This window comes from Arachis hypogaea, chromosome 3, assembly GCF_003086295.3.
Source record: "Arachis hypogaea cultivar Tifrunner chromosome 3, arahy.Tifrunner.gnm2.J5K5, whole genome shotgun sequence".
NCBI classification, from domain to species: Eukaryota; Viridiplantae; Streptophyta; class Magnoliopsida; order Fabales; family Fabaceae; genus Arachis; species Arachis hypogaea.
The window spans coordinates 123,782,074-123,792,094 of NC_092038.1; the positions used below are offsets into that span (position 1 = coordinate 123,782,074).

At 39.9% G+C, this 10,021-nt stretch overlaps 1 non-coding gene across 1 annotated transcript; it reads left to right on the forward strand.

Moving 5' to 3' along the window:
• Positions 1-1,709: 1,709 nt before the first annotated feature.
• LOC112793899 (small nucleolar RNA R71) lies at positions 1,710-1,817 on the forward strand. The gene has a single exon (XR_003198586.1). It is a non-coding gene; the product is annotated as a small nucleolar RNA R71 (small nucleolar RNA).
• Positions 1,818-10,021: the final 8,204 nt, after the last annotated feature.

A 10,021-nucleotide genomic window follows, 5' to 3' on the forward strand; every position in this document is an offset into this window, starting at 1 on the left:
CAGAGGACTCTCATGGAGCCTCACAGATACTCAGAGCCATGTTGGAACCTCCCAACACCAAACTTAGAGTATGAATGTGGGGGTTCAACACCAAACTTAGAGTTTGGTTGTGACCTCCCAACACCAAACTTAGAGTTTGATTGTGGGGGCTCTGTTTGGCTTTGATTTGAGAGAAGCTCTTCATGCTTCCTCTCCATGGTGACAGAGGGATATCCTTGGGCCTTAAACACCAAGGATTCTTCATTCACTTGAATGATCAACTCTCCTCTATCAACATCTATCACAGCCTTTGCTATGGCTAGGAAGGGTCTGCCAAGGATGATGGATTCATCCATGCACTTCCCAGTCTCTAGGACTATGAAATCAGTAGGGATGTAATGGTTTTCAATCTTTACCAGAACATCCTCTACAAGTCCATGGACTTGTTTTCTTGAATTGTCTGCCATCTCTAGTGAGATTTTTGCAGCTTGCACCTCAAAGATCCCTAACTTCTCCATTACAGAGAGAGGCATGAGGTTTACACTTGACCCTAAGTCACACAAGGCCTTCTTGAAGGTCATGGTGCCTATGGTACAAGGTATTGAAAACTTCCCAGGATCCTGTCTCTTTTGAGGCAGTTTCTGCCTAGACAAGTCATCCAGTTCTTTGGTGAGCAAAGGGGATTCATCCTCCCAAGTCTCATTTCCAAATAACTTGTCATTTAGCTTCATGATTGCTCCAAGGTATTTAGCAACTTGCTCTTCAGTGACATACTCATCCTCTTCAGAGGAAGAATACTCATCAGAGCTCATGAATGGCAGAAGTAAGTCCAATGGAATCTCTATGGTCTCAGTTTGAGCCTCAGATTCCCATGGTTCCTCATTGGGGAACTCATTGGAGGCCAGTGGACGCCCAGTGAGGCCTTCCTCAGTGGCGTTCACTGCCTCCCCTTCCTCCCAAAATTCGGCCATGTTGATGGCCTTGCACTCTCCTTTTGGATTTTCTTCTGTATTGCTTGGGAGAGTACTAGGAGGGAGTTCAGTAATTTTCTTGCTCAGCTGACCCACTTGTGCCTCCAAATTTCTAATGGAGGATCTTGTTTCAGTCATGAAACTTTGAGTGGTTTTGATCAGATCAGAGACCATGGTTGCTAAGTTAGAGTTATTCTGCTTAGAATTCTCTGTCTGTTGCTGAGAAGATGATGGAAAAGGCTTGCTATTGCTAAACCTGTTTCTTCCACCATTATTGTTGTTGAAACCTTGTTGGGGTCTCTGTTGATCCTTCCATGAAAAATTTGGATGATTTCTCCATGAAGGATTATAGGTGTTTCCATAGGGTTCTCCCATGTAATTCACCTCTTCCATTGAAGGGTTCTCAGGATCATAAGCTTCTTCCTCAGATGAAGCCTCCTTAGTACTGCTTGGTGCATTTTGCATTCCAGACAGACTTTGAGAAATCATATTGACTTGTTGAGTCAATATTTTATTCTGAGCCAATATGGCATTCAGAGTGTCAATCTCAAGAATTCCTTTCTTCTGACTAGTCCCATTGTTCACAGGATTTCTTTCAGAAGTGTACATGAATTGGTTATTTGCAACCATTTCAATCAGTTCTTGAGCTTCAGTAGGCGTCTTCTTCAGATGAAGAGATCCTCCTGCAGAGCTATCCAAAGACATCTTGGATAGTTCAGAGAGACCATCATAGAAAATACCTATGATGCTCCATTCAGAAAGCATATCAGAAGGACACTTTCTGATTAATTGTTTGTATCTTTCCCAAGCTTCATAGAGGGATTCTCCTTCCTTCTGTCTGAAGGTTTGGACTTCCACTCTAAGCTTACTCAATTTTTGAGGTGGAAAGAACTTTGCCAAAAAGGCATTGACTAGCTTTTCCCAAGAGTCCAGGCTTTCTTTAGGTTGAGAGTCCAACCATGTCCTAGCTCTGTCTCTTACAGCAAAAGGGAATAGCATAAGTCTGTAGACCTCAGGGTCAACCCCATTAGTCTTGACAGTGTCACAGATTTGCAAGAACTCAGCTAAAAACTGATGAGGATCTTCCAATGGAAGTCCATGGAACTTGCAATTCTGTTGCATTAGAGAAACTAATTGAGGCTTAAGCTCAAAGTTGTTTGCTCCAATGGCAGGGATAGAGATGCTTCTCCCATAGAAATCGGGAGTAGGTGCAGTAAAGTCACCCAGCACCTTCCTTGCATTGTTGGCATTGTTGTTTTCGGCTGCCATGTGTTCTTCTTCTTTGAAGAATTCGGTCAGGTCCTCTAAAGAGAGTTGTGCTTTGGCTTCTCTTAGCTTTCTCTTCAAGGTCCTTTCAGGTTCAGGATCAGCCTCAACAAGAATGCCTTTTTTTGCTCCTGCTCATATGAAAGAGAAGGAACAACAAAATGTGGAATCCTCTATGTCACAGTATAGAGATTCCTTAAAGTGTCAGAGGAAAAGAAGAGTAGAAGACAGAAGTAGAAAATTCAAACTTATCAAAGAAGATGGAGTTCGAATTTTGCATTAAGGGATAGTGTTAGTCCATAAATAGAAGGATGTGAGAAGGAGGGAAGTAATTTTCAAAAATTAAGTAAAAGATTTTGAAAACATTTTGAAAAACACTAATTAATTTTCGAAAACCAAGAGTGGGAAAGAGATCAAGTGATTTTTGAAAAAGATTTTGGAATTAGAAATCAAAAAGATTTGATTGAAAACTATTTTGAAAAAGATGTGGTTAAGAGAATATGATTAGTTTTAAAAAGATGTGATTGAGAAGATATGATTTGAAAAACATTTTAAAAAGATTTGATTTTGAAAATTAAAAACTTGACTAACAAGAAAAGATATGATTCAAACATTAAACCTTTCTCAACAGAAAAGGCAACATACTTGAAATGTTGAATCAAATCATTAATTGATAGTAAGTATCTTTGAAAATGGAAAGAAATTGATTTTGAAAACACATGATTGAAAAGATATGATTTGAAAAAGATTTGATTTTGAAAAACTTTGAAAACCTGAAAAAAAATTGCATTGAAAAACAGAATCTTCCCTCTTGTGCCATCCTGGCGTTAAACGCCCAGAATGGTGCACATTCTGGCGTTTAACGCCCAAAACTATACCCTTTTGGGCGTTAAACGCCCAACCAGGTACCCTGGCTGGCGTTTAAACGCCAGTCTGTCCTTCTTCACTGGGCGTTTTGAACGCCCAGCTTTTCTGTGTAATTCCTCTGCTGTATGTTCTGAATCTTTAATTTCTCTGTAGTATTGACTTGAGAAGACACAAATAAAAAATATTTTTGGATTTTTAATAATAAGGAAAAAATCAAAATGCAACAAGAATCAAATAACTATGCATGCAAGACACCAAACTTAGCAGTTTGTATACTACTGACACTAATGAGAATGCATATGAGACACATAAAACACTCAAATCAAGAGAATTCAAAGATCAGAGTAAGAAATCATCAAGAATCATTTGAAGATCCTTAAGAACACATGAATGGATGCATGCAATTGACACCAAACTTAACATGAGACTAGTGTCTCAACAAGAAACATAGAATATTTTTTTGTTTTTATGATTTTGTAAATTTTTTTGTGCTTTTTCGAAAATTAAGTGGAAAAAGATATCAAAGTTCTTAATGAGAATTCCAGGAATCAGTGCAATGCTAGTCTAAGACTCCGGTCCAGGAATTAGACATGGCTTCACAGCCAGCCAAGCTTTCAAGGAAAGCTTCGGTCCAAAACACTAGACATGGCCAATGGCCAGCCAAGCCTTAGCAAATCATTGCTCCAAAAGCAGGATTGATAGAAATCAACGAGCTCTTGTGATGATAAGTTGAAACCTCAGTCCAATGGAATTAGACATGGCTTCACAGCCAGCCAGATTTCAACAAATCATCATGAAACTCTAGAATTCATCTTTAAGAACTCCGAAAAAAATAAATACCTAATCTAAGCAACAAGATAAACCGTCAGTTGTCCAAACTCAACAATCCCCGGCAACGGCGCCAAAAACTTGGTGCTGTTGCCAGATCTTGGCACTGATGTTACCGGACCAAAAGCTTGCTCAAAACTTGAACAATCCCCGGCAACGGCGCCAAAAACTTGGTGCACGAAATTGTGATCAATACTTTTCACAACTCTCATAATCCCCGGTCATGAACCCCAAAAACTTGGTGTTCAATACCATGGCATTACACAACTTCGCACAACTAACCAGCAAGTGCACTGGGTCGTCCAAGTAATAAACCTTACGTGAGTAAGGGTCGATCCCCCGGAGATTGTTAGTATGAAGCAAGCTATGGTCATCTTGTAAATCTTAGTCAGGCAAACTCAAATGGATATGGTGATGAACGCATAAAAACATAAAGATAAAGATAGAGATACTTATGTAATTCATTGGTAGGAACTTCAGATAAGCGCATGAAGATGCCTTCCCTTCCGTCTCTCTGCTTTCCTACTGTCTTCATCCAATCCTTCTTACTCCTTTCCATGGCAAGCTTATGTAGGGTTTCACCGTTGTCAGTGGCTACCTCCCATCCTCTCAGTGAAAATGTTCCTATGCTCTGTCACAGCATATGGCTAATCAGCTGTCGGTTCTCGGTCAGGCCGGAATAGAATCCAGCGATTCTTTTGCGTCTGTCACTAACGCCCCGCCTGCTAGGAGTTTGAAGCACGTCACAGTCATTCAATCATTGAATCCTACTCAGAATACCACAGACAAGGTTAGACCTTCCGGATTCTCTTGAATGCCGCCATCAGTTCTCGCCTATACCACGAAGACTCTGATCTCACGGAATGGTTGGCTCGGTTGTCAGGCGAGCACTCGGTTGTCAGGCGATCAACCATGCATCGTGCAATCAGGAATCCAAGAGATATTCACCCAATCGAAGGTAGAACGGAGGTGGTTGTCAGTCACACGTTCATAGGTGAGAATGATGATGAGTGTCACGGATCATCACATTCATCAAGTTGAAGAACAAGTGATATCTTGGAACAAGAACAAGCGGAATTGAATGGAAGAACAATAGTAATTGCATTAATACTCGAGGTACAGCAGAGCTCCACACCTTAATCTATGGTGTGTAGAAACTCCACCGTTGAAAATACATAAGAACAAGGTCTAGGCATGGCCGTGAGGCCAGCCTCCCAATGATCTAAGAACTAGACGTCCAAAGATGATCTAGAGATCTAAAGTGATCAAAAGATTCTAAATACAATAGTAAAAGGTCCTACTTACAGAAAACTAGTAGCCTAAGGTTCACAGAAGTGAGTAAATGACATAAAAATCCACTTCCGGGCCCACTTGGTGTGTGCTTGGGCTGAGCAATGAAGCATTTTCGTGCAGAGACCTCTCTTGGAGTTAAACGCCAGCTTTAGTGCCAGTTTGGGCGTTTAACTCCCATTTTGGTGCCAGTTCCGGCGTTTAACGCTGGGATTTCTGAGGGTGACTTTGAACGCCGGTTTGGGCCATCAAATCTTGGGAAAAGTATGGACTATCATATATTTCTGGAAAGCCCAGGATGTCTACTTTCTAACGCCGTTGAGAGCGCGCCAATTGGGCTTCTGTAGCTCCAGAAAATCCGCTTCGAGTGCAGGGAGGTCAGAATCCAACAGCATCTGCAGTCCTTTTTAGTCTCTGAATCAGATTTTTGCTCAGGTCCCTCAATTTCAGCCAGAAAATACCTGAAATCACAGAAAAACACACAAACTCATAGTAAAGTCCAGAAAAGTGAATTTTAACTAAAAACTAATGAAAATATACTAAAAACTAACTAGATCATACTAAAAACATACTAAAAACAATGCCAAAAAGCGTACAAATTATCTGCTCATCAGGAGGCAACCCGATAAATTCGTATCCTTAGCCAATTTTCGTAGTAGTAGTTTATTAGTTATTTTATTGAGTTCTTACTAATTTTCTGATCATGCAGCTATTTTATCGCAGGAACCGAACACCTCAAGATCATAAAAAAATGTGCATACGACGCACAAGCGTCACTGACGCGAACGCGTTGATCATGTGTGAGTGAAAAAATAAATTTAACAGAGAGTTGCGCAGGAGTGGCGCCAGAATGGAGCCTTTCACACAAACGATCCCACGCGTTTGCGTACCCCACGCGTTCGCGTCGTTTGTGATTTTCACCATTCACGCGGGCGCGTCTTGACGCGAACGCGTGACCTGTAAATTCGACGTAAAAGAGTGTTTGGGCAGAGAGTTGTGCTGGTTTGGGGCAGGAAGTGTGCTAAAAGCACAAATTTGGGCATATGGCCATCCACGCAAGCGCGCACATGACGCGAATGCGTCGTATGAATAATTGGCTCCCAATCCATGTGAACAGAGAGTCGCGCGGGCGCGCGGCTAACTTCGCACGAAGCGCACAAAATCCAGGGCACGCAGACGCGTGCCCGACGCTAACGCGTCATTATGAAGAATCCGCGATTCACGCGTATGCGTGCCGTACGCGTACGCGTCGCTTGCGCCGCCCAGTTTTCTTTCTCTCTCTTTCCCAATCCTAAATTCTCTCTTATTCTTTTATCCTTTTATTTTTCTCTCCTCATAATCTCCATCTCTTCTACTTTCAGTTCTTCTTTGCTTGAGGACAAGCAAACCTTTAAGTTTGGTGTTGTTGGACGCTGCGCTTATTGGTTTTCTGGCACAAAAGGGAGGCGAATCATCTTCATTGAGGAGCACAACCTGAAGAATAGAGCCACCACTAGGATAACTAAGGTGGTTGAGTTCCTTTCATTTTTTTCCCTCTCCTCTTTTTCTATGTTATGTTCCGGTTTTTTGCTATTTTACGTTGTTTGTTGCATGATCCTTTATTAGTGAGAATCCTAGGTCTAGTTTAGTTTTTCCTTAAGTGCTTTAATTCTGAAAGATGTCTCATGTATTGCCCACTGAGCTTGAAATAAAAAAAAATTTTAAAAGTGATATATTGCATGAGAAATTGAGTTAAGTGTAAGAGTAGTCTTATTTACTTAAACGTGGTGGTATTTTCTGTGATTTCTAAATGCATGATATGAACAGTGCATATTTGAATTTGAATCAAGGGATGTTGATCTATAAGGAACAGGAATTTAGAGAATTATTATGACTTTTCTGAAATAAACAAAAATTTAATCCTTGAAGCCAATATAAATAAATAAATAAATAATACTAAAAGCAAGGTCCAAGGCTCTGAGCATCAATGACTAGGGAGGTCAGACATGATTAAAAGCTCAAAGAGTTGTTTCCCTAGTCATATGCTTGTGGTGTGATTGTGTCAAGTAATCCTTGAGACAGAACACTTAGAGTTGAGATCAATTACATTTAACAGAGTATGCCAAAGGCTTTGAGCACCACTGTCTGGGAGTAATTAAAAGAAAAATAAGAACTCAAAGAGAGTCCCCCAGTTAAGTGCTTGTGGTGTTTCTGTGTCAAGTAAAGCTTGAGACAAAACATCTAAAGTCACGGCTAGGCTCAAGGTGCAAAGCACCAAAGAAAAATAAATTAAAGTAAATTTTGCTGTGTTCAAGGATTAAATTGAAATATAAAGATCAGAGAATTCATAACATTATCTGGATTCTAATTCCGAATGACAATAACATTCTTGATTCAAAGGAGAGTGAGATGCCAAACCTATTCAGGATTATAGTTATAAACCCCACTATAAAAAGAGACATGAGCTTAATCAAACTCTCATTCTCATGCAAATTCACATCCCAAGCCTATATTAGTTTTGGTTGCTTGAGGACAAGCAACAGTTTAAGTTTGGTGTTGTGATGCGTGAGCATCTTATCTATCTTTTCCTAGTGAATTTGCATCTAATTTGTTGAGTTTAATTAAGAATTAATTATATTTTAGCCACTATGGATGCTATTTTGAGTTTTGTGTAATTTTATTTATTTTAGGTAGCATTCGGAGGAATTTGATGAAGTTTCTGCAGAGAAAAAGAAGAAACCAAAGAGATGACTAGCAAAGACCGGCGCGGACGCATGGCTCACGCAACCGCGTGGAATGGAGAAATCACAATGACGCGATCGCGTGCCTGACGCGAACGCGTGGACAGGAATCTGTATAAATGACGCGAGCGCGTGGACGACGCGGACGCGTCACGTGCGCGATCTGCAATAATACAAAAAATGCTTGTTAGAATTTTTAGGCCGCGTTTTAACCCAGTTTTTGGCCCAGAAAACACAGATTGGAAGCTGCAAAATGGACAATCAAGTGGTCCCCACCCATCAGCTGAAGACTTATTAATTAATTCGAATTTAAATTCAAATCTTATCTTGGAGGAAAAGATATTATTTTTTAGTTTTAGATAATTAGATTTTAAATTTTATTAGGATTAGTTATAAATAGAAACTCTGTACATGTAGACAAATACCTAATTGTTACCAGAACCCTTATTTTTCTACTCTGAACCATGAGCAACTAGTCCTCCATTGTTAAGGTTAGGAGCTCTGTCTATTTTGATGGATTGATTCATTTGATCTTTTTAATTTAATTCATGTCTTGATTTATATTTCAATAAGTGTTTTCGTTCTTATTTTATGAATATGGGTGGAACGGAAGTACGACCCATATTCTAATTGAGTTCTTGTAAAACTTGGAAAAGCTCTTTACTCGAACAACAGCTTGAAAACACATTATACTGAATTTTTAATTGTTTGTATTTAACGGAATACGTGACATATAATCCCCTTATTTATGGATAATTAGGATTCTTTTGGCATATAAACTAGAAATTAATCATCACTCTCTAATTGAAATTAATTGACCAAGAAATTGGGAATTAATGAATTTTAGAGGAGACTAGGAAGGTCAAAGGAATTGGGGTCTAGTCACATATGGTTTGCTGGTGCACGAAATTGCAATCACACTTTTGCAATCCGCACAACTAACCAGCAACTGCACTGGGTCGTCCAAGTAATACCTTACGTGAGTAAAGGTCGAATCCCACGGAGATTGTTGGCTTGAAGCAAGCTATGGTTATCTTATTATTCTTAGTCAGGATATAATATCAATAATAATTTTTAGTTTTAATTGTAAAAAGTAAAAGAGCATGAAATAAATACTTATTATGCAGTAATGGAAAATATGTTGGAGTTTTGGAGATGCTTTGTCCTCTGAATTCCTGCAACATAATGCTTTCTCACTTTCATAAATGCAAGGCTCCTTCCATGGCAAGCTGTATGTAGGGCATCGCTATTGTCAATGGCTACTTCCCATCCTCTCAGTGAAAATGGTCCAAATGCTCTGTCACAGCACAGCTAATCATCTGTCGGTTCTCGATCATGTCGGAATAAGATCCATTGATCCTTTTGCGTCTGTCACTATGCCCAACACTTGCGAGTTTTAAGCTCATCACAGTCATCCAATCCTAGAATCCTACTCGGAATACCACAGACAAGGTTTAGACTTTCCGGATTCTCAAGGATGCTGCCAATGGATTCTAGTTTATACCACGAAGATTCTGATTAAGGAATCTAAGAGATACTCATTCAATCTAATGTAGAATGGAGGTGGTTGTCGGGCACAAGTTCATGGATTGAGGAAGGTGATGAGTGTCATGGATCATCACCTTCTTCATAGTGAAGCGCGAATGAACATCTTAGATAGGAACAAGCGTGTTTGAATGGAAAACAGAAATCATTGCATTAATTCATCGAGACGCTACAGAGCTCCTCACCCCTAAAAATGGAGTTTAGAGACTCATGCCATCAAAAAGTACAAAATTCAGATCTAAAATATCATGAGATATAAAATAAGTCTCTAAAAGTTGTTTAAAGACTAAACTAGTAACCTAGGTTTACAGAAAAAGAGTTAACTAAGATGGATAGTGCAGAAATCCACTTTCGGGGCCCACTTGGTGTGTGCTGGGGTTGAAACTTAAGCTTCTCACGTGCCTGGGCTGTTTCTGGAGTTGAACGCCAGGTTGTAACCTGTTTCTGGCGCTGAACTCCAACTTGCAACCTGTTTCTGGCGCTGAACGCCAGATTGCAACATGGAACTGGCGTTAAACGCCAGTTTACATCGTTTATCTTCATGCAAAGTATAAA